The following is a 25,822-nucleotide window of genomic DNA, read 5'->3' as shown; positions in this document are numbered from 1 at the left end:
CTGAAATTCATTCTGAAGCGTTTATGGCTGACTGTAGATCTAGTCCCAAAATACTTTTATTTTTTTATGAATGTATAGAAAAGAAGAAGGCAGAGCTCCTCAAGGAAGGTTTGGAGCGTCATAGTAGGGAGGCAATGACTGGGAAAGGGGAGGTCTGACACATACACCAGTGCCCTGAGGTATACCCTGCTTCATTCTATTACGGGTCTCCATCATTTACCTTCCCATTCAAGTATGTCTCCAGGTTTGTTTTCAGTAGGAGTAGAATCTGCTTCTATGTCCTGATCTCACACTTCCATAAGAGCACTTCATGAGTCTTGAAAAGAAATCACGCATCCACAAACCTGCAGGAGTCCAGACATGGCTTCCCCTCCAATGTCCCTGAAAGCCACAGCCCCTGTTCCCCTCGTCCCTTGCCTATCCCTCTGCCACACAGTAATAAGAAATAGTATCTGACAACAAGCACTGCGCCTGCGCTAGAGTTCACAGAAAACAATACGCTATATAGGCAGAGGATATGCAACCTTCTATCTGAGACAAGTATTAGCTGGCTATCAACACTGCTGTCTTCAGATTGCCTTGTGGGGGTTAATTACATGATGTCTACGAAGCAGTCTGAGAACTTGGGGAAGCTGCTGTATAAAGACAAGGTATGATTATTTTTAGGAGTTTCTACGACTGACATTCAGCATAGCATGAAAGAATGAAAAATTATCTCCACGTTCCCCGTCGTGGTAACAACTTCAGTGGAGGGTTTAAGAAAACCCATTTATAGAAAGTGCTAAAATTAAAAACTGCATTCCTTACATGAACTCATCTGTGCCGTTTCATCTATGGAAGAGGCGACATTTCTGAGCACAAACTTACGAAAAACATGATGACTTTCGAGGCCAAAATAAGAAATTAAGAAATCTAATGTTTTTCAAGGAAATACTGAGGCCACGCTGGCTCCAGTCCCGCTCCTGCCTTTAAGAGGTTATAATCTTTGATAGATGATGCCCACCCTAGCCCTGAAGCTCTCCAGGAGGACAGTTCTCAACCTGCTTCTCTTACTTTTGTCTCTCATCCCCAATGTCAAAGAGTACCTGCTGTGCCTAAATTATTTCCATAGAAATGACCCAGCCTGGCTCCTGTCAGTAACCCAAAGCTCATCCCAACAATGGCTACTCCAAACAGTGAAACCTCCCTTGTTCTAATTCATGATGTGTCCTGAAAATCCCAGCATGCTCTTCTACCCTGGCAAGGGATGATTCTGTTCCTAGAACCACTTTACCTCAAATGCCGCCGTTCCTCGGCTCCACTTCCTTCACAGGTGTTATGGCGAATCTGCCAATTGCATGAAACCGAAGCTCCGGGGACCAAGGGCTTCATTCGCATCTCATCTTATGTTGAATGCCATGCTCATGATACAGAACTCAAGACGGTGTACACAGCAACGGTTCTCAACCTTCCTAAAGCCGGAAGCCTTTAACACAGTTCTTTATGTGGTGGTAAAACCCCACCACCACCACCACCATGAAATTATTTTTGTTGCTTTATAACTGTAACTTTGCTAGTGTTGTGAATCATAACGTAAATATCTGTACTTTCCTATAGTCTTAGACAACCCCTATGAAAGAGTCAGTTCACCACCAAGGGAGTCTCGACCCACAGGTTGAGAACCCCTGGAATAAAGCAACCCGATCTAATCACCATCATGATATAAGCACAGATCTAAACACTAAGATGATATTAGCACAAGTCTTGGGCGTTAGTAATGCTTGAGGAAAAAAAAAAAAAAAAAAAAAAAAAAAAGGCCTGGTCGAGCACTTGGGGAGATGGAGACAGGGGGATTCAACCTTATTGTTTGAGGCCCGTCTAGGCTCCATGAGACCTAAACTAAACAAACAAATGACTAGGTCTGGCCCCAAGTTGGTGCTTGAGTACTTCCTGTGTCCCTAATGGACTGTCTACTTCCCAACATCTCACCTGAGAGCCCGGGCACACCTACGTGATGTCTGGTCTATAAATGTGGATTGTTTTTCCGAGCTCGTGGCTTGTTTGTTTGTTTGTTTGTTTGTTTTTGTTTTCTTTATTTTAAATGGGGCTGGAATGATTTTCAGTGGTTAGAGCACTGGTTATTCTTACAGAGGACCTGGGTTTGATTCCTAGCACCCAAATGGTCGTTTAAAACTGTCTATACCTCTAACACAGGATCAACACCTTCTTCTGGCCTCTGAGGGCTCCAGAATGCATATATATATATGTAAAACACCAACACACATAAATTTTAAGCAGTTTGCCAAATTTTCAAGTTAGAAAAAAATTTTTACTTAGTCTGTGGGGTTCCACTTTCTTCAAAATTAATTATACCTGAAGTATAAAGACTTCAGTCTCACGAAAGAGAAACCCGGGGATAAGCAGAAGACTGCTCCTTGCGGAGAAGGGACTCCGGCACTCCCCACATCCCAGCATCCACCTGTTCTGATGCACCTGTATGCTATGCTCAGCCCATTTGCTGCAGACAGATGTGGAGGAAACCCTTCTGGGGAATAAACATTAACAGAAGTGTCCACTCCTTGGCCCAGTGTGGAGGTCATTTAGTTGTACCCATAACCAAGCCAGTTAATCCTCACAAGAGGCCTGAAATTGATATATGATTATCACTAAGATCATATATCATCATCATCACTACCACCACTACCATCAGCATAATCACCCCCATCATCATCATCATCATCATCATCATTCTAGTTTTATATTTGTTGCTCTGATAAAACCACTCTTACGGAACTCAAATTTGGAAACAAACAAACAAAAAAACTTCTTTCAACTTACAAGTAACAGTCCATCCTTGAGGGAAGTCAGGGCAGGAATTCAAACAGTAACTTCAAGCAGCAAGTCATGGAGAAATGCAGCCGCTCCTTCCTGGCTTGCTCATAGGCTGCCTTATACTCAACTAGCTTTCTCATTCCTCTCGAGCTCATCAGCCCAGTGAGACGGGCCTTCCAACATCAAGATGATCCGCCACAGGGATCACATGCCCATGGGCCAAGCTGATATGATCCAACCCTCAATTGAGATTCCCATCTTAGGTAACTCTAGGCTTTGTCAGGTTGACAGTTAAAGCTAAGTAGGCCAATATCATCATCATCATCATCACCATCACCATCACCATCACCATCATCATTATTACTGCATCACCATTCTCAGCATCAGCACCATATCCCATGAGTACATAAATTAGAGTTGATAAATCTATGTTACCAAGATAAAATTGGCAGAGAAAAAAACAGGGATTGAACAAGGTCTACTAGTGGATGGGGCATCTTTACACTAACTGTGTGCACACACACACATGCTTGTGTGTACACATGTACATGATTCCCTTTAGTTACAGATACAGACTAGCAAAAGCAAAGTGTAGGCATTTGCCACCGACAGCTCTCTTCACCTCAGTTCTACCCTGAGCATTGTTAAGCCAATTGTCAAAGTTCAAACATGGCTTCATCGTCCTACTTAACACTCTACTCCAGACAGACAAACAGAACAATCAGAGCTGGCAAGCGTTGGTATCCTTTCTCAAGAGGGTCTAGTCAGAAATGGAGGACAGCATGTACCGACCGGTTCTCTTCTTAACCGTGTTTTTAGAAATTAAGCCACTTAGCCTGTTTGCATCTCAGGCTTTGTCTACATAAAGTAGGCCTAATTATTTTTTCATTCCTTGCTGGGGTGTGGGTAAAATGAGAAGAAAGGAGTTAATGAGCTCCCGGGGAGTTAAACATGGTGAACAACTGTAAAGGATTAATTTTTATGGTACAGCCACTTAATGAACATAAAACTATAAGACATAAAGTAGAAGAAGCTACAAAATGAAGCCTATCCTGAAATAAGCAACTCCGCTGGGTGTTTCCCATGAGGAATGCGGTCTGTTGTGTGCAATTATAAAAGAGAAAACAAAACGGGAAAAGAAACAGAATAGAAAAGTGATTTCTCAAGCTCAAACTGGTGGTACAGTTGAGGCATCGGATAAAGATGATGCTGTTGATGAGGTTAAAATTCTTTGAAATGTTGGTTCACGTGACAATTATTTATGGAATGCCTACCACCGGGAAGACCCATGGTTTCAGTGTCTTCAAACACATAATGATGTGTATAAAGTCACTGGTTCTCTGCTCCAGTCCTTTTGAAACACAGTAGTATAATATGGTGGTCTCTTTGGATCTGTATTCTGCCCCTGGCGATCAACTGTACTACACTGAATTAAACAAAGAAGTGGCTGTTTTCCTTCTGTAACTGAATGCCTATGTTGATAATTGCTGATGTTAGTTTAGCAACTGCTTCAACATGACAACATGACAACATGACACCCTCCGGCACCTCAACCCCCATCCCAGCATTTCACCATTGTCTTTGGCTCAAGAGCTCCAAACCAGCTATTGAAGCTCCACCCAGAATAATCGATGTCAAACAAAAAGTTAAGAGCAGAAAGCTAGAAGAAGGAAGATAAGAAGGAGAAGAAGAGGGGGAGGAGGAGGAGGAGGAGAAGAAGTTGAAGGAGAAGAAGAGAAGGAGGAGGAAGAGGAGAAGAAGAAAAGAAGAAGACAGAGAAGGAGAAGAAGGAGGAGGAAGAAGAGGAGAAGAGGAGGGGGAGGAGGAAGAAGAGGAGGAGAAGGAAGAGAAGAAGGAGGAGGAGGAGGAAGAAAAGCAAAAGGAAATAAAGAAGAGGAAGATAGAAGATGTGAAAGAAGAGGAGGAGGAAGAGAGAAGATGGAAGGAAGAGGAGAAAAAAAAGGAGAAAATCTGTCCACTGACTTCTACTTACTCTCCTAAGGCTCTCATCTTTAAAGAGGTTTGAGGCATGTGAGCAGGCCATGCTGTTTTGGGTTAGTTTCAGGTATACTCATTACAATGCAACAACAGTCCTCATTGAGCATGAAGAGACAGTGGACATTTGGTAGCACTGGTACTGTCTATGGAAGTATGAACCGTGTAACATGCAGAATAAGTTGCTAAAAAAAAATTCCCCTTCAAAGAGCTTCAGCCCAATAGTGAAAACAGGTTGTGTGCTCAGGAGAAAACAAATCAGAAGAGAAAATCGTTCATCACCTGGACAGCACTAGCCAACAGATGCAAAACTATTGCATAAAATACATAAAATAAAAAATACACGCAGATCACATTAAAGTGTCTCTGCTCTGTTTTACTTGGGGAAAGACAGAGGCTATCTTTTATCCCTTTCTTTTTGGTGTTTGCATTTCTAAAAGCCCTACTGTGCGTGGCCACAGAGGCAGAGCAGGAAGGGGTTCTGAATGACCATCTCTCAAGTTCATTGGCCCACGTGTATGATTTCATATCATTGTTCTCTCTGTGGTTGATGGAAGAGGAGACAGGTGTAATCAAATGTAATGAGACTTTAACCATGAACCAAAATGAACTCAGATTTTTCAGAAAACAGGTGAGGGAATGAACTACAGCTGCTCTCTGCACCCAGAAGATATAGACTCAGAGAGTGTTGTGTGAGCTGGGCACAGCCATGACACTCCAGGCTGTCATCCGTGACTCTGAGCCCAACTTATCTCCCATTTTAAAAAGAAAGCCACGAGTGGAAGACTTGCCAGCAAATGATGAACAGCAAAACAAGGTGGCGATCTGGCAGAACGTACCTGAGCTCTGTGGTTCCAAGGATCTGGGCAGCGGGGCCTCCCCTGGGCCAGCTGACATCTGCAGTACACGGGTACTTAATATAACCACTTTGAATGCCTCAGCTGAGTTTCCCAAAATCCTTAATTTCTAGCAAGTCCTATGATAGATATTCAGGTATTTTTAAGCTGCAGCTTTTAAATATATATAAGCAACAGTAAAAAATGTATCTGGGTACTAAGCTATGCCAAGAACCTTCTAAAGAAGCTGCCTTCCTCGTTTATCTTCCATTCTGAGGTGATTTATCTTCCCCCCTCCCCCCGATATTTGGTTCTCTTTTGACACCACATTCATAAATCCTGCAGCCGCAGAGTTCTTACACTAATGAGTTATTCCACATGTCCTCTTGGATGTTACGTAAGAAGAGCCGGGTGCTCAGATACCTGCTGCCTTCTAGTGCTGTGTCAGCTCCATCACGCAGGAACTGCCTTGCTCATTTACTCGGGCATCTGGCAGCCAAAGACCTGGAATCTATGTCCACTGTAAACAGTACTTTTCCATCCACCTCTAGAGTCCAGGGGCTGATGGAAGTGTTGAGCATTCAACAATGAAAAGACAGACAAGAGGCTGTCCCAGCAGAGACAGACTATACACACAGAAGCAAGTGAGAAGATGATTCTGGGAACCGAGTTTTTAATAAGATGATAGGGTGATGAGACAGAGAGTCCCAAAGGTTAGACTCATGGCTTATGCTAGCATGGTGGGAAGAGCCACTAAAAGAGAGGCGTATGTCCAGAGCTGCATGCTGAGAATCAATTCCCCAAATATCTGGGTGGAAAGACCAAGAAATACAAAGTTCTCGGGGATGGGTTGTGGTTTGCCTGAGGTTCATATTTGGACAAGATGAAAGGAGATTGAGAGTTCTCTTGAAGTTTCATCAAAGAGGGCTGGGTGTCCTTATATGTAGTTATTGGCTGGGTAAAAGTAGACAGGTTTTACTATAAGCTCCACAAGAAAATCTGAGTCAACTTGCAGATGGTCAGGAAGACCAAAAGGTTTATGGAGGCCGTATGCCACAATCTAGTCTTCTCCTCAGAACTCACTCTAGGGAGAGGACTTCAAGAAGGCAGGAGGGAACTGAGAGATGGCTGAGTAGTGGGAGCACTTGTATTCAGGCTTCAGGCCTGATGTCTTGAGTTCCACACCTCCATCCCACAAGGTGATAGGAGACGACTGACTCCATAAGTTGTCTTCTGATCTTCTCACACATATGTTCTATACACACACACACACACACACACACACACACACACACACAGACATGCACACACACACATGCACATACACATGCACACACACATACATACACACACACATCACACACATATGCACACACACAGAAAGAGAGAGAGAGAGAGATGGATGGAGGGTGAGAGGGAGGGAGGGAAGGAGAAAGAGAGAGAGAGATGAGGAGAGAGTGAGGGGGAGAAAGCAAGCAAGCAGGAAGGAGCAGAGATCCAGAGTGATACAAGAAGACTGAAAGATGAAGGGCTTGGGCTAGCCCACTGTCCAAGGACATTGGAGAATTGGCACTGGAATACAATAAGAATCTTCAGATTGCAGGGTTCATATTGGTTTTGAGGAAAGAGAGTAACAAAGACAATCCTGTCTGTGGTGTGGTTCAGTTGGTCAAATGTCTGCCTCACATGCTTGAGCCTCTGGCTTCCCACCTCAGAACCGCACAAACTGGGTGTGGCTTTGTGCTGCTGTAATTCCTGACCCCTGAAGATGGATGCAGGAGGAGCAAGAGTTCAAAGTGAACTTCAATACATTGTGAGTTCAGGGCCATCCTGGGCTACCCAAGAGATTATCTCAATCATCAGCCAATCAATTCGTTTCAATCAATCAATCAATGAAAGTTCTAATGTTGGAGCTGAACATTTGATTAGTTCCAATTCCATTTATGCAATGGGATGGTGTGACTGGATTTTTCCACACCACAGTGGTGCAACTGATGTTACTGTCTGAGCGCTCTCTAGAAGAAACCCAACTGGAAGTGTCAGATGTCCAGCTACACTCACCAGATGGAGACTTCTTTATATGTGTTTCCCAATGTTTTTTCCCTGCTGTTCTTATTGATCTAGGTTATTTGATATCTAATGGTACTTGGAGTTGGTACCATAAATCTTCATTTCAATTTCTAAGAAAGATTTGGGCAACTCTTGGTTATCCGAAAGAACTGTTTCTTTCTCAAATTATGCCAGAGAGACAAGTAGATGCTACAGAGAGACAATGAGGAAATTATTTCAAAGATCAGTAATCATACTCCATAGTGTTATTGTCATCTGCAAAAAATAGAAAGACCATCTCATTATCTGGGTTAAGTATTGAGAAAGTTGACCAAGTAAAATATACTATACCTACAAGATCTTGAATAATAATTCTGAAAATTATCCAAGGAAGAAATTTTGTATCAGCTTTCAGTGACTTTTACAATGAAACATCATACCAAGTTCTGACAATTTTGACTTTTGTTTTACAAACATGATTTTTTCCCAAAATTCTCCATCTTTCCCAAGTTTTAATCTTTCCAAGAATATGGTATATATTTGTGATCATCTTTCTTGAGAACATGCTAGCTCTAAAAACACCATGATGAGCGAAATCATTTTTCTTTGCCTAGAAATTCTTGGTTGTTTTTTAGAGCCATTTACAGTCATCTGTAAACGACGACCCTGGGGCTTAATCAGGCTGGCCATGGGGTTTTGTAAATAAAGTTTTATTGGACAGCAGTCATGCTCACTCATGGATGGATTGTCTGTGGCTGTTTCCGTGATTTTATTGTTATTACACTGAAAATCCAATGGCAAGGTCCAGGCTACACAGCAGCTATGGCACAGTTCCCAAGCCCAGGCTATTGCCTCTCTGACCCTCTGCAGAAGAAGTTTGCTAAGCCCAGATCTAAGAGAAGGTGTTCCGGGGACAATGCAGACTGTTAAGCAAAGTCAATCAAGGTGAGGAAGTAGAAAGTAGGTCAGCTCCAGCTTATCTGTGACAGCTTGCTCTTTGGCTTTATAAAGATGCAGGAAAACAGACTTTATATGCCATTTTCTTCTTCCTCTGCCCCAGGCAGTCATGCTCCCCGCTGCGCAGGGGTCACAAAGGACTATGATAATGCCACATCCTCCGTGACAGAAAATTGGCAACAGGAGAAGGATGGATACAGACAGCTCTACTTGAGCTGACTGGGTACCCTGAGACACTGCCCCATCCCTCCAGAGGATGGCTTTGCTGTAGCCTGTGTTGTCTCTTCCAGCCACCTTCCATTGACTGGGCTTTAGCTCAGAAACAGTGGACTGGCCAGATTCCTCAAGCTGTCTGTTTAAATGGAGACCAATGAATGATTTGAGGAGAATAGCAGGATTTTTTTTTTTTAATTTATTGTTAGTATGAAGAGAACGCATCAACAGGCAACAGCTCGAGGAAAACATGGAATGAGTTTCCTATGCAATCGGGGGCATGGCTTGAACCCTCAGCCTCTTCCCGTTATATGGAAAGAAAACAGTAACATCTAAGCTCAATCCTCCAGCAATTTTTCACAACTCTCCACTGTTTGTAAGTTAAAGGTGCAAGAAACAAACAACTGTCTTCAAGTACCGCCGAGAATTTTCCACAGATGCCTCCCATGCTAACACAGTCAGAAGAAGAGTAGATTTTATTTTGTGGACTCCACGGATTATCCAGTGAGAAATGGACAAGGCTGTGTTGCCTGGCTCTCTGACGGAAGTGCGTGCTGAGTTTGCCTCCAGGGGCACTGCACCTGGTTTTCAGTATGCACCGACTAGGGCTCCTTTTCTGATCCCCGGAAAATGTTCAGCATTACAGACCATGTCCCCCTCATCACAAATGTCTGTGTTGGGGGCACCCCAAGTATGGGTTGATACATTCACAGTCTGTTCTAATAATCTCTCCTGGTGAATGGGGGAATGACCTTCCTGGTTGCTGCTTGCACTAGGAATGAATCGTGCAGCGGGCCGTGGTGCAGCTCCTGCCAGACTAGGCTTGAGCTGCATGTTTTCCAGAATGACAAATTGTGGGTAAATATGTCTAGAAGAAAAGGGGTGTGTCCTCTCTATAGCTCCATAGCCACTTTGAATCCTACTCTGTGGATAGACTTGTACAAACGAATCAACTTGTCTAACTCGTGTTCACTGGTTGCCACAAACCAGCGGTTAAAAGTCAAGCTAACTAAAGGCTTCTGCTATCCGAGTGGCAGTTTCATCATTAGTTAAACCAGTGGTAATGAAGAGCAGCTGCCTCCAGAAGAGTCCAGGGTCGAAAGGGGGTGGTACACAGAAAGGTAAGCCTAGCACTATGATGGCTAATCTTGGTTGTCGGATTGATTCCATCTGCGATCAACTATGAAGCCTGCCTCTGGGAAAGCCCCTGGGGCTATTTCCTGGAGAGATTGACACAAAGGGGAAGTCCCTCCTCCAGAATGGACAAGGCCTTTCTGGGGAGCCTCAAATATTTATCTGAATGAAAACTTCTTCCTGCCCTCCTTCTTGCTAGCTGGTGAGGACAGCAGCTCTGTTGTTCTTCCTGCTGCGGCTCCCACCATTTCTCCCAACCTTGGGAATCAGCATCTTCAGCCTTCCAGTATAGACTAGAGACAAGCGTTTCTCCAGGAATCCTACAGGACTTCAGCACCAGCTTCGTGGATTGAGTTCTGTCCAAACTTGTAGACCTAGATAGCCAGCCATTCAGTCATTGTTGGGAGATAGCCGTTGTTGGGGTATCTAGTCTTAATCATATAAGAATCTAATAAGTACCCTTTGGCTTCTTGTCTATTTCTTTGCTCTAGAGAATCCTTTACATAGGAGGTCGCATAAATCATTGATTTTCTTTCTTAACTTCTAGGGCCAGGTCTTATATAGATCATGGGATTAAACAGTATTAAAACAAAATAAAATCTAACCAACAAAAGCCAGGCAGCAAAAAGTGAGACACTATGGAAATTGAGATGACATCAATGACATGGTAATAAAATGTGACTATTGAAAGTCAGATGACTTCAATGACATGGTAATAAATGTGACAGGATATCCTGTGCTATGTCCCGGGGCATAAAAAAGACACGAGTGGGAAGGAAGATTCCTGAGATGTGAACGACATCTGACATTTTGTTACTGGTAACACACCCGGGCTGACTTCCTAGTTTTAACAATACAAAATGTCAACAACACTCTGTATTATGTTTGCAGCTTGGATGATTTTCTATAAATCTAAAATGATTCCGAAGTAAAACGTTTATTTTCAACCCCCCCGCCAAAAGATTAAATTCAATCAAAAGTTTAACTTAATTGAATACAAACAAAATAATTCTTTTTACAATTGTGGGGTTTTTGTCTATGTAAGGGGGACTTAAGGAGATTAGAGGGGGCCTTGGGGTCGAACTGAGATGCTCAGGTTTGGTGGCAAGTGCCTTCTGACCATGTTGCTGGCCCATTTTTTTTCTTTATGTTTATTTAATGCACAAAATAACTGTAACAAAGCCATGAAGGCAGTTGGGTGGACAATCAACTGAACCTACAGACTGAAAATGGATATCGAATGCGTATTCACGAAGCAAAAAAAGACAGAAGCCATCAAAGCTGGGTGAAACATTTATTTGCAAAGGCTTCTGGGCTGTTTGCAAAATTTGACAATATTTAAATGCCTACAGGAAGCAGTAAGGTGTGGGTGTGTGGTGCCTAAAAGCAACAGGCTGGACCAGGGGCTGGAGGACAATGAGAATTTGAGGAGAAGGTGAGTGAATCCCAATAATTCCCTAAAAACACACACCAGACTGTGTGCACTTGTATTTAAAGTGTACACTGAGATAGCTTTGTCATATGAAAACACCCATGAAACCATCACCCTAAGGTTCTGATTTCTGTCCCTGTAGATGAGATTGCATTTTCTAGAATCTAAGATAAGCAGAGCCACAGTGTTACTAGATAAACTGTGTCACTAAGACTCATCGGGTTGATTGTTACCCACAATACTTCAGAGAGTACATGAAGTTCAGAGACTACATAAAGATGGGATCTACTATCGGGTAAGGGAATAAAAACCAGGTCTCCAAAGTGATCGAGAAGCCAACTGGGGTTCTTCTAAGACTATGTTTGGACAGAGATAAGCACAGAGGGGAGGCTCTATGAAGGGGCTGGAGAAAATGGCCTTCTACAAATCAAAAAGAGAGGAGGATTCTGAAGAAATCAATTCTGCCCAGCACCGCATAATAATAAGCTTCCACTGTTAGAGCCAATTGGTCTGTGGTCCTTCGTGTGGCTGCCCTAAACTCATAGAGTGCTCACACAAGTCATGTGACCCTGTCACAAGTTTTAAACATTTGTTTCTTGATGAGTGTTGAGATTGTTTCCGGTTTCTCATTATCATCAATGAACTCCCATGAATGTTGTCTAGGCTTTTCCTAGACAAATGCTTTCCTTTCTCTTGGGTAAGACCCACACATAGAATATAGCTCAGAGCTGTGTGGTAAGGAGAACTTTAACTTTTAAGAAACCAACTGTTTGCCCTAGTGTCTATATCATTTAACACAACCCAGCAAAGCCTAAGACCCCCATTTCCTCTATCACCTCTTGCTGTGGTGATCTTTGTTGGTGTTTTGTTTGTTTGTTTTAGGGACAGGGTCTCACTACACAGCTCAGGTTTTCCTATGTGACACTCACAGAGAACCTCCTGCTTCTGCCTCAGGAATCCTTCATGACCATGGGCTGACATCACAGGGATGTTCAAATGTGTGTTTCATGGTGACTGGTGGTTGAGCATCTTTTCATGGGGGTATTTGCCATCTGTATCCTTTCTGTGGTGGTATCTGTTTCAGTATTTTGAAAAGGATTTTTGGCATCATAGAATATACCAAAGTGTTAAGGTCTTATTCTGTTTGCAGTGGGAGAACATGTCTGGTTTTTGAACAGTGGAGTAAAGCAGTGAGGTTCCTGATCTGGAAGGGAGTGGGGTGTTTGCAGGCGAATCCAGTATGTGGGGGAGGGGGGATGAGAGAAGACTTAACAGATACAATGGAGACAGCCAGCTGAGACTGAGGGAGCGACAGGGTTCAGAAATGCTTCCAGGTGGAAGCAGGACCTGTTAATCAGCTCACCAGTTGGTGGGAACAAAGAAAGCAGGAGGGTTAGGTAAATAATTTGATAGGAGTGGGTTACCATCAGGGAATTTGGGACAGAGAACAATCACATTGTCAGTACTGGCTCCAAGACTGTCACAGAGTCAAAATGGGAACTTGGGAAGAATGAGTCTAAATAAGTCTGGCAAAATGCAGAGACCAGAAACCACTTTTTTTTTTTTTCCCCAAAGTAACAGCTGAGTGCTTGCCCTCTTCTGACCACGTGCTAATGTCAGGAGCTTCAGCCTCCGAATCATGCAGGCTGAGCTACAGAACCCTCCGGGGATCCTCAGGCAAGCTCCACCCTTCTACTGAATATTATACTTTTATTGAAGTCACTGATGCATACGGAAGTGGGTTGTCCCAAGGTAGAGGCCAGGTGCTGCTTCTAGTCTCACAATATCTGGCAAGAGGCCCAGCAGTGATCAGGTACTAAACGGAAGTGAATCAATCAAAGGGCTGGGCAGAGAAAGGGTCATGAGATAGTTCTGTCTGCAATGTGCAATACAGCAAAGAGAGATAAAATGACTTTTCCAGTTGTCCATTGCTTGAGATTCATATTCTCTCTCTCTCTCTCTCTCTCTCTCTCTCTCTCTCTCTCTCTCTCTCTCTCTCTCTCTCTGTGTGTGTGTGTGTCTGTGTCTGTGTGTGTCTGTGTATTTGTGTGACTGCACGTGCCCGCCTGTGCTGTCTACTGTAGCCTAAGCTAGCAAGCCAGTGATGCCCAGGGATCCGCCTGTCTCTACCTCTCGGCCCTGAGATTTCAAATTTGCCCCAACACTCAGGTGTTTCTAGGCCGATTCCGGCCACCCAGCTCAAGCCTTGGCGTTTGACTACGCGCACCACTTGGGATTCATTTTGATGAAATGTGTGAAGCTGAGAGGACAATTAACTGATTACCACTCCCCCAAGTGGGTTTGCCGTGTTTTCTCTACTGGTGGCTCAGCTGTATTCGTGTTTGTCTGTCAGCCGTTTCTATGCCTTAGCCGGACCAGGGTAGCGAGAGAGAAGTGTGCAGAATACCTCCTGGCACCACTGAAATCCAGCCTCAGGTCCTCTCCTCTCCCCTGCGGTTCAGGACTCTGCAGCAAGGAGACGCTGTGGGGCCTGGCTTGCAGCCTCTGGCTTTCTGTTTCCTGGGGCTGCCTGGCATTAGTCCCCAGCGCCATCCTGTTCTTTGGGAGGTGATCTTTTGCTGGCGTGCTCCCCAGTGTCTGTTGTTATGTTTGAGACTGACTTTTGTTCCAGACTAGTGGGCTGGGGAGACAAGACTGCACTAAGTAACAACATGAACAGAATGCTCGCAACATTTTCCAATCTCTTTCTTCCCCCTTTCTCACGCAGCATCCAAAAAGCTCCCTCTGCTTGTTGCTAGTGCCTCTGCTCCCATTTGTCTATGAAAGCTTCATAGGCTTTGCTTGCTCTTAGAATCATTCGCAGGGACATCTAAAGGAAGTGGCCACGGCCTAAAAAAGCTCGCTCCTCTTCCACCTGCCCACTAGGCTCCCCACGTGTGACTCCTGCATCACCCGCCAATAAAAAATCATATTTTCTGTTGTGTTCATTCATGTCCGTTTCATCTCTCTAGGCAAATCATACACGGCAGTATACTCACTGACACGGGAGGGCTTTTACAGGTCCGAACATACGCATCACTATTTTTCTGAGATGAAAAAGTCAAAGATCAAGACACACACACACACACACACACACACACACACACACACACACAAATCAAGCCACTGTGGTTACAGCTTCCAGAAATTACGAACCCCAACTTAAGCAGCAGCTAGGGCTCTGTTTTGGTGCTCTGATTTCTTTCTTTTCTTTCTTGTTTAAAAATCGAAAAGAAAAAGAAAAAATCGTCCAATGCATGTCCTCCAATAGCTTCTTTTAAAACCAAAAATTATTATGCTTTAGTTGCAAGCCAAAGAAATTTTTATTTTGGAAAGTTTGAGTCCAGATTTCTGAGTAACTCTTGAAGGAAAAGGTCATGAAAATTTAATATTTAGACCTTAAAAAAAAAAAGTTTCTCAGCTTTTGGTATTCCCTTCCTTCAGAATTCACTTTGGTACCAGCAAGATGACTCAATAGGTAAAGGTACTTGACCAGCTGGGTTCTCTTCCTGGGGGCCACGTGGTAGAAGGAGAGAAGTGATTTCTGCAAACTGTCCTCTGACTTCAACACATGCTCAAGGGCATGCATATTTGTACTCCTGCATTCTGGCATACAAACAAACAAATGTAATAAGAGTTGCTTTGTTTAAAAAAAAAAATCCTGGATTTACTAATGCTGTAGGATTCCCGTTACAAAATAGCCGTGAGCTGCACCTGAATGACGCCTGCAGAAATAAGTGGATAAAGCCTGTTTTTTCAGGGTGTGTGATAAAGTATGTAGTTTGTGGTATTAACTGGTCATCTCTTAGGTGTTCCCAAGATGGCTGAGCCTACAGATCACTTGACTAATGAGTAACAGCAGACCATTGGATAGTTCTCTGAATGTCCCAGAAACTTACGGCTCTTCACTCAGCTTGTCACAAAACTGACGCCTGTGACTCACCTCACCGCTTCCTCAACTTTCTCTGTCAAGTACAAATTAAAAATCATATTTAAAGTTGACACATACTGTTAGAGCATCCATGGCTGTGAGCTTCTCTATTCTAAACCACCAAGTGATTGAAATGAGCAGAAGATACAAATTATGAACCAAAAGCACAGTAATCTAGCTGTGTTTGTAATTCCACATTCCCTTAGGTTGTAGGAAGTCATTAAATACTTTTGCTTAAAAGGCCACCTGAGGGCTGCGTCCAGAAGTGAATTGTAAATAAAGCCAGCAAGTGACATTATCAGATTGTTTAATTCTATCTGAAAGGATTTTCAAATAGGACTCGCTGATGGCAATGCACAAGAAGAACCGAGATAGATATGTATAACTCTATTCACATCATGGGTCGTGTAGCATGTGCGTTTTTATTAATGTTTTAGTAACTTGAGAGCCATCTCAGGCACCTAGGGGACATCTCCCAGTCACAAGCCTTACTCAGCCTGCAGCCTGATCCCCCCCCCCCCCACTGGCTCCCGAGAGTGCATTCTGAACTCTGAGCAGAAAGCAGTTGGCCTCTGTTGTCAAGCCCAGCTTGACACCTTGGGAAACACAGACTTCAGCTCTCTTTGTAACAGAACTGAACATGAGACTCTTTCTGAGATTTACTCTAATTTTCAAATGTTGGTAGCCAGTAGGAAATACTTTTAAGTACTTAGTAGACTGAGCAAGGCATATGTGTGTATCAGATATGGCTCAAAGGTCAATAATTAACAGCATCTAATTTATAAATGTATTGTAAGGAAACATACCTGATGTTTAGCACGTCAAATATTATTTTAGATGTGGTTATGAAAATTCTTGTTGGTGCCTATGCCAACTAAAAGCAAATTTTGTTTCTGTTCTGCTTTTTTCTTTTTCTTTTTCTTCTTCACTATAATGACGAAGTTTTACTGTGTGGGTATTGGGCCCTCATTCTAACCAGTTTGGTAGAATGTTTTGTATTGTTTTGTAACATAGCCTTCCACCTCAAACAATACCAAAAAAAAATGGTTTTTTATGCTTTATTCTTCCTGGCTTTAAATGGGATGGGGAAAACCCACCTAATTCACCTCTAAACAATGGTTAATTCTATCAGTTATGTCAACAGAACCACAAAAGGAGAAAGGAATTAAATTATCTCCTTCCCGACCCGTGTTTGGGTTGTTTCCCCCCCACCCCATGGAAATAAAAGTGAATATTTTGCAGCGTGGTTAAACTCATTTTAAAAACTACAGAAAGAATGTTGTTGTTGGTTCAACAACAGGCTCTTTGGTGAAGTGATAAGATTTTTTAAAAAGCCAAGCTCGTTACCAGGTGTATGACACCATTTCACATAGCCATTTGGGTTTAAATGAAATGAAACTGGGAAAAGAAGGCATTTTGCATTCGTAATTCAGCTAAATAGCTGCAACACATGAATCGGTCTGGTGTGAGTCCCCCACATGTTCCCTTAGTCATTTTAACATTCCCCCCAACCAACTAAAAAAGATCAGTTTCCTACGAGGTTTAACACTCTCCTTCCTTAAATCTAATAAATAAGCTCTCACTACTCTTGCTGTAGTAACTATAAACAACATGGAAAATTATTCATCAAGGGCTTGTCACCATCAGATAATTTTCACGGGAGACCTGGGGATATATGAGTCTTTCACACTAATACCCACAACCTTAAATACCATGTTTGTCCTCACTTGGGAAAAGGAAAAACAACTTTATCTTTCTGGATTGTCCTCTGGGCTCTATAAGGATGACATGGCACCTTACATCACCATACCAAGAGAAAATATGAGGATATATTATTTGATAAGAGGAATTACCATTCTTTTTCTTTTAAAAAATTCAATTAGCTGTAGCTTTATTTGAAAAATCTCGGCTATTAATATTGTAGGAAAGATGTTCAAATTATTACCTGAATATTATCTTTTGATAGTTAGGTTTGCATATCATTTAGCGTGCCATAAATGTCACCATCTGTCTTCTCAGAACCTATGACGGTAACTACAAACCCTGTCATCAGCAAGTGTACATTACATTGCTAATATCTGGGCTCCATGCTTCAGGGATGGATCCAACTGGAAGGCAGTTTTTCACCCTCCAGATTGCCAATCCCTGGGTTCGACACCTTGGAGTTAGATTTAAACATTTTCTTCCTTATGGCCTCCAACCAGTCAGAATCCTCATTCTTGGCCCATAGTGTTTGATGGGTTTTTTCCTTTATCTTTTTTTTCTTTGATATCCCTACCAAAAAGTTCAGAATCTCCGTTTCCAATTAAGGATAGACTCTCTAGACATAAAGTCCTTTGATGTGTCTGGGTACATGTGCCTGCAGCCTGATTCCAACCTTGACACATGGCTAAGTAGAGAGTGATAGGGTCACTCTCCAGGAATCTCCAGGGTCAGGACAAAGATGGCGGTCCACAGGATTCAAAAAGAGCTCTCCAGTGTATCCGTTATAATGTCTGTTGTAGAACTTTTATTGCTTCTGCAACTTGTTTCACATGGTCTTATCCTTATGAGAATGATACAGACCAGATTCCTTGCCAGAGGAGAATGATGAGAATTTTCATCTGAAGTCATCAAACCAAGGCAATAGAAGGCTGAGGTATTCAACACACTTCATCAGCAGGTGGAGACTCACTCACGAAGTCCCCCCAGAAAATTTCTTTGACATTTTAAAGAGGTGTTGAACATGGGACAGAAATAATATTAATAAAGCATAGAGCTTTTGGAAAACTCACAACACCAAGTCCTATTCAGGGTGTGTCTCTTACATCAATTCATTTTCCCATAACCAGATAATCATTGAGGGTTTTTTTTTTTTTTTATTTTGTAGTGGCCATGGCTGATGGAATCTTGTATCACCATGGAAACAAGTTTCAAGTCATGTCTGTGAGGGGTTGTCCTGATTTAATTAATTGAGATGTGAAGAAACACCATGGATGAAGGCAGTACCATTCCATGGGCATGGATGGATCTCCAGACTGAATAAAACAGAGAGGGCAAGCTGCACACAACATCCATCATTCCAGCCACCTGACTGCAGGTGTACTATGACAAACTGCATCCCACTCCTGTCACAGTGACTTCTGGGCCAGCTTCCTTTCTCAGATTGCTTTTGTTAGGTATTTTATCGAAGCAATGAGACAAGAAACTAACACAAGCACTGTTCTCATTTTGTCTACACAGAAGCTGGTGATTCAGAAAGGGTAACTAACAACTTTCCTAAACACACAGCTACTAAGTGCCATGCAGGAATTCAAAAGAGACAGTTGGGCTCCAAAGTCTCATGCATAGCCATTCTGCTATGGTATTCACTGTTTAAAAATAAGAAATTCTAGTTTCATTAAAAAAATTCTAGTTTCATTTAAAAAAACCTGACACAATGGCCCAAGAAATGAATTGTCAATAATACAATACTAGTGACCAAGAAAAGGAATGGCTAGCCCCTTCTCTAGTGGATGAAGTCCACCACCTTGGAAGGACTTGGGAAGAGATGACAATAAAGACAGTCTTGACACTGAACACTTGGTGCTTTCCAGGCCTTGATCTAGATGATATGCCTGCTCTTCATCATGGCCCCCGAAAGACAGAAGAATGCTCTCCACCATGGTTTCACCATAGACATGTTTTCCTGTGTTCTTTAACTACGGTGGCCACAAACCGCATGTGCCTGCATACTTAAGGTGTAGCTAAGGCTATGAGAATTGTTACCCCCATTTAATGTCAACCTTAGTGACTGGATTAATTGGATAGCTTCCTACTGCTGGTGGCCCCCAAAGGGAGGATGAAGGAGTAAATGGTGTTTTTCAAGTTAGACATGAGAAGATGAAGGGAAGGAGCAGCCGGGTATCCTATACGGTCACAGAGCTTTTTAATGGTGAAGCCGCTGTTCCAACTGAGACAGCCTGGCTCTGGAGCATGCTTTCATGCTAATGTTCTCCTAAAAGACAGTGAGCAGGCACTGCAGAACACAGCCCAGCCCAGAGTAGTATTTCAATTACAGAATTGAACATTGAGGTTCTTTTTTTTCTCCCAACAGTTGGGGGCTTATAAGGAAAACTAGATCTATTACTAACAAAGCAAAGAACACTACATTCTCCTCTTTAGAGTTTCTGAACCGCACGGTCTATTATCAGGCAATGTGGTGTGTTTCGAGTTGTGTAGTTAAGGCAGTCTCATTTGGCTTCATGGCTCTGGGGCACACTGGATTCAGAGGGCAGCCAAATAACTGTGGCCCTCCAAAGTCTGAAGCAAAAGTGCAGTGCATGAGTTGGCCAGCACTGTCTGGATGCTGACTGGAAGCTTCACAGATGCTGAGACCCTGGGGTCAAGCTGTGGGGAGGAAAGTGGGGCTCACTGCTAAGTATAATTTGAATAGTCAGAGCAAGGAGCATTCAAAGCCCAGTGTGATGCAAATTTGGTCAAATTGGGAATTAGTTCTTAAACCAGGGCTTATCTTAAAATTGACAGATCCTGCAAAACAGAGACCTCCACCATCAAACTGAAGCTGTGTAGCCCCGCCACCGACATCTTTGGTGACGCTAAGCCAATTCCCACCTCTCTGAGGTTCAACATCACATGCGAACTAATGACAATACATTTGTCTTCTCATTCTAAAATCAGTGGGACTTGTCTGTAAGGGCAGAAGGGAAGGTTATTAGAGCAGAGGGAGAAGGCTCTTCCTAACTTTAAGCGCTCTTGTGATAGTTTCTTAGAAGCTTTCATTTATGTCCGAAAAGAACTGAGCTCTCCCTGGTCCTCTGGGCTCTGCTCTCCCAGCTCCCTTCTGGGTTTAGGAGGCTAGAGTAGGAGTCCATTTTGCTGGGTCTCATCTTGAAAAAAAAATGTGGTTTTGTGGGATTCAAAGCAGAGATCAGTCAAGGATTTTTGGAAACAATTTCACGTGGAATGTTTAAAGTAAAGCTTCCTCCTTTCTTTCTCTCTCTTCTTTTTTTTAAGGTTGTTTTCTCTTTTGCCTAAAAGATCACGTTAAGTAAGTAAAGAAGGGGAGATAATAAAACCACCCAGGGACTCTTTAACCTGCCAGTTGACTCAGTATAGAACTAAAGACAGTTAACAATTTATTATGAGGAAGAAAAACATGGGGGAAATTTTGTGCCAAGGGGGAGAATTTTGCAATTCAAAATGTGTGTGTGTGCGGGTGTGTGTGACATTTGTAAAATTTCACAAAATGTTTCTGTTTTGCCAGGCAGCATTCACAAAGCCAAACCTTGGAGCTCCACACAGCACCTAGGCCAAAAGCAATCAACAACCCGAGCCCACACAACAGCATACTTTAAAAAACACGCCAGTTTTCCTCACATCGCTCAGAGAAACCCAAACCGCAACACTGAATTGTGCAACTCTCCGAGGACAGAGAGACAGGAGGGAATTGTTTAAAGGACAAGTTGTTGGTGACAATTACACAAGCTGGGGTGACAGCTTCAACTTCTTTTAATGCAAAAAGTGAATGGGATATATGAACATCTATCTGTACAGATGCTGAACACCCTAGGGTAGAAAAGATGTGGTGTATTCATCTCCTGAGATTACTGACGTGAGTCCCATGCATCTATACACTGAGGAGTATCCTAGACCAGTGGTCAGCACACACTTTCTAGGAAGACCCAAAAAAGAAGTGGTTTCAACTTTGTAATCCTGGTGGTGTTGGTTAGTGAGAGTGTCTACCCCAGTCACTGGACAGTGGACTTCCTGGCGCAGAACATTTTAGCTGCAATAACTTGGAAGCCACATGGAGTCAGTGGACATAAGGATCACCAAGCTAAATGGGAACCATCTTGTCTACCCTGTTGGAAAAGCATCATATTGACTCTAGGGTTGAACTCGGGTTTGGTGAGCAATCTGCTGCTAGCACTGAATTCTGCTGACATGTCTGAATGAGCGTCACCACACCAATAAAACGTTATTTAAACAAACAAATAATAGGTCTTAGTGTACCAACCTCTGTGCTAAGAAGTCTGACAAGAGGGAGAGGATGCATTTAGATGTTATAAGACAATTAAGTTTTATTGCTATTTGGGAAAAAATACAATTGTAAACTCTTCATAATTCAAGTATAAATTTATTTAATCATGTGTAATATTTTAATGTTAGGATCATAGTCTAGAATGAATATGATTGTAAAATATCCAGCAAATTTCTGCTTTGCTTCACTTAAAAGCTTAAAAGCTTCTTCAGGAAGAATTACTCTAAGTAAATTCTCTCCCTCTCTGTCTCTGTCTCTGTCTCTGTCGCTCTCTTGCTCTCAAGATTCTTGTATTTGTCACAGGGCAGTGGTACTGGTGCATGCTTTAAATGCCAGCACTCTCAAGGCAAGGCAGGTGGACCTCTGAGTTTACGGCCAGCCTAGCCTACAGAGTGAGTTCCAGGACAGCTATTTGTAATCATTCACATGTCTCTGTGACTATATGCAGGTGCTGATGGGAAACAGAAGAAGGAATCAGATCTCCTGCTTCTGGCCTTTGGGAAGGTAGCCATGCAACTTGGATGCTTCAACCAAACTCTATTGCTAGCTGCTGAGCCCTCTCTCCAGTTCTTAACCCCCCCTCCTCCTTCCTGGACATTCACCTGTAGATCAGTAACCCTCTCTGGATTCTCATCGCTTGGTGTTGTGCCTAAGGTATGCTACTTTTACAAATGAATAACTGGTAATAAACCTGTTTCATTCTTTCCCTTGAATAGTAATCAGAATTGAGTGGGAAAATGCCTTCAAAGCTTAAAGGGGAAAGATTTGACTTTTCCATTCTAATTCCCAATAACTCAGTGAAGTCATTTGGGTTCACTCAATATCGTCAAGGACCTCGAAAAAAAGTGCCACCCACGGAGACTTTCTGAAATCTTATTCAAGAGTGTATGCCAGACAAGTAAAAAAATTAATCCAAGGAAAAGGGAAGGCACAGAGTTAAGAAATAATAACTTAGCAATACACCATATGACTAAATCAAAATGATTCTCACAGTGCCACTTTTAATATTGGTACAATTGTTAGCAAATAACTCTTTAGAAAATGAGATTTAATGTAAAGACACTAATTGCGAGGTTAATATAAAACTTCTCTCTACTCTGCACAGAGGACTTAGTGAACAGGAAAGGAAGGAGTGGAAAGCTGCCCTGCCTAAGAGGGGGAAACTGACGACCTGACAACTGGTTCTCAATCTTTGGGTCGCGACCCCTTTTGGGAAGTAGACTGACCCTTTTCACAAAACCCACATATCAGATATCCTGCATATCACATATTTAAATCATGGTTCATAACAGTAGCAAAATTATTGATAGAACGTAGCAATGAAAATCATTTTATAGCTGGATGTCATCACAACATGAAGAACTGTATTAAAGGGTTGCAACATTACAAAGGTTGAGAACCATTGTCCTAGAAATAAAGGGTTTTAAACAAGCATGTTTAAATGTATTATTTTTTTTAAAACAAAACAAAACCGGAGTGGGGAACAAAAAAGTCCTATTATAAATAATGGTAGTCTTATACCCTTCAAACAAGTAAACAGAAAATCAACAAAGAAAATGTGATCACTCCAGGAAAGAGTAAAGGCTCATTTGCATAAAAATAGGAAAGCAAACAGGCCTGCCGGAATGAGACCAAATGTTTCCATTTTTCTAGTGAAGGTGACTGTGAGTGTATGTGTATGTGTACACAACATACACACACGTATGTATATGAGGCCAAAAGACAGTATGGGGTCCCCTAGAACTGGAATCAGAGGTGTTTAAGCCACTATGTAGTACTGAGAATGGAACCCAGGTTGTCTCCAAGCACATCATGTGCCCATAGATTTCCCAAGTTAAAGACAAAGACTTTCCAATTATGGTGGGGGTTTTTGTTTGTTTGTTTGTTTGGTTGGTTGTTTTTTTTTGGGTTTGTTTGTTTAAAGCAAAATTCAGGTGTACTTGTCTCCCAGAGATGCACTAGAACAAAATTATTTTTGAAAGATCAAATCTGAAGGGGGTTGGGCAGAGACACTGGGCAAATGCTGTCAGTAGAGGTCGGTGTGGTGGGGAGACCAGCTAGAGCAAGACGAAAGAGAGAGCAGTCCAGTCTGGGCGCAAGAGACAAGTGCGGTGCAGAGGTCTGCTATCATTGGAGTGTTCAATACAATCTGTCTGCAAGAAAACCAACCAGTAATAAGGCTAGAGTCAGAATGCAAAAGGTCTCAATGCCTGTCTCAGAAATCTATAAAGAAATCGCATCCTCCAAATGAGCACTTGGACATCACAGATCACAAGCTTTGTAACAACTGAAGCAAAATGAACCTTCTTTCAACTACTCGTGACACAGATATAAAGCCGATGACATCTTAAGCTACAAAAAAAAAAGTCTCACAAGATTTTTACTTAATAAAATAATAAAAGTCATCCAAACCGTATTCTGCCACTAAATGTGGTAAAATTAGGCACTAGCCGAAGAGGGAATCTCTTGTTAAGTACCACCTGTCAATAAAAAAAGCTGGTAGCCAATGAGCTGAGACAGGAAATAGGAGGTGGGACAATGGCAGGAAGAGAAAGGATTCTAGGAGCTAGAGCATAAAAGAGAGATTGAAGAGCCTCGGGAGCGTCTAGAGACAAGTCTTGAGACAGACTGAGAAGACATATGGGAGCCGAGACTGAAAGAGAGGTAACTAGCCACATGGTAGACAAAGAATAATTTAAACAGGTTAAATAAGTTACGAACTAGTCAGGGAATGAGCCAAAGCTCATGGCCGAGCCATTTACTAGTAACTAATTAGTCTCAGAGTTGTTACTGATGGAAACTAAGGGTCCGGAAGGAAAAATGGATTTTAAAATTATTTATTATAATGAACAACACAGAATACCCCAACAAATGGATCTACGAGACACATGATACATTTAAATTGATCTTCAATTAAAAGGAAGTAATAGCTGATATTACAGACTGGGCAGACGACAATAGGATTGAAAACTCCTGTCAAGAGTTGGAGGGCTGGTGAAACAGCTCAGTGGATAAAGACATTTGCAGCCAAACCTGAGGATCTGAGTTCAGTCCTCTAGGCTCACATAGTGAAGAGAGAGAACACTACAAGACTACCATGTTCTGAAATTAAGCTAGGTATTTGTTGCTCAAAATTTTAACTGACAAGCTTACCTTAAACTTTGAGGGGCAAATGAGTAATAAATATTCAAGGTACTTTCGAAAAATAAATAAATGCTAAATAGAGGGTGAAAATTGCTACAAGCTTTAACAAAAACAAGGGGTTGTAGGTAAGGTCAGATATAAAGTATGGAACAGAACTCACAGAAATGTCCCCCAGGAGTTTAGTGAGATGGCCTGCCATATAATAGTTATACAAATGAGAAGTCTTTCAACTCTGTTATAAATTGGATACCTCCATGCAAAACTATGAAGCTGAAACTTTGCCTTAACTTCATATAAAACAGATCAAAAATGTTAACAGGTACCACGATGATGAAATTATTATAAGAAACCAAAAGTCTTCATGACGTTGGATTTAGTGATGACTTCATGGTCATAATGCTAAAATCATAAACAACAAAAAGAAACATATAGGTAAGATGTCATTAAAATTTTTAAATTGAGCATCAAAGTATACAGAGTAAAAGGCAACTCACAAAACAAAAGAAAATATTTGGAAGCCACACGTTTGATCAGAGATTGTTAACAAGAATATATAAAACACTCCTAACTAACTGACTAGTGAAAAACAAACAAGATGATATAAAACTGGACAAGAGACTGAAATAGACATTTCTCCAGTTATACAGATGGCCAAGAAGTATGCAAAAATGGTACTTAATGCCACTAGACAGTAGAAAAATCAAAAGCACAGTGAGAAACTATATCACAAAAGAAAGAGAGAACAAAGGAAAGAGAGGAGGGAGGGATGGAAAGAAGGAGGGAAAGAGGAAAGAAGGAAGGAAGGAGGGAAAGAAGGAAGGAAGGAAGGAAGGAAGGAAGGAAGGAAGCCAGTTATGAGGGTCTAGAGAAAGGAGGATGTCTGTGCACTGGCAGTAGAAATACAAAATGGTCCAGCTAGAGCAGATGTGGTTGGCAATAACATCACAGAATCACAGAATCAAACATGATTTTATTGTCTGATCCAGCAATTCCATATCTGAATATTCACCCAAAAGAACTGAAAGCAGGGCTTTGAACATGTAAACACTTGCACACCAGTGTTCACAACAGTATCATTGCTCAATAGCAAAATGTAAAAGCAACTGAACACCTACTGCTAAGAATTGTGGTGTACACATAATATCATTTGGCCTTAGTATAGAAGGATACTCTGACACAAAACTACAACGTAGATAAAATTTCAAGATACTATGTTAAGTAAACTAAACCAGCTCCCAAAGGAAAATTATTGATCGATTTTTTTTTTACATGAGATTCCTGACTTTGTAGGGGAAGAA

This window comes from Arvicanthis niloticus, chromosome 14, assembly GCF_011762505.2.
Source record: "Arvicanthis niloticus isolate mArvNil1 chromosome 14, mArvNil1.pat.X, whole genome shotgun sequence".
Taxonomy (NCBI): domain Eukaryota; kingdom Metazoa; phylum Chordata; class Mammalia; order Rodentia; family Muridae; genus Arvicanthis; species Arvicanthis niloticus.
The sequence above is the reverse complement of the archived record's forward strand: the minus strand, read 5'-3'. Positions refer to the sequence as shown.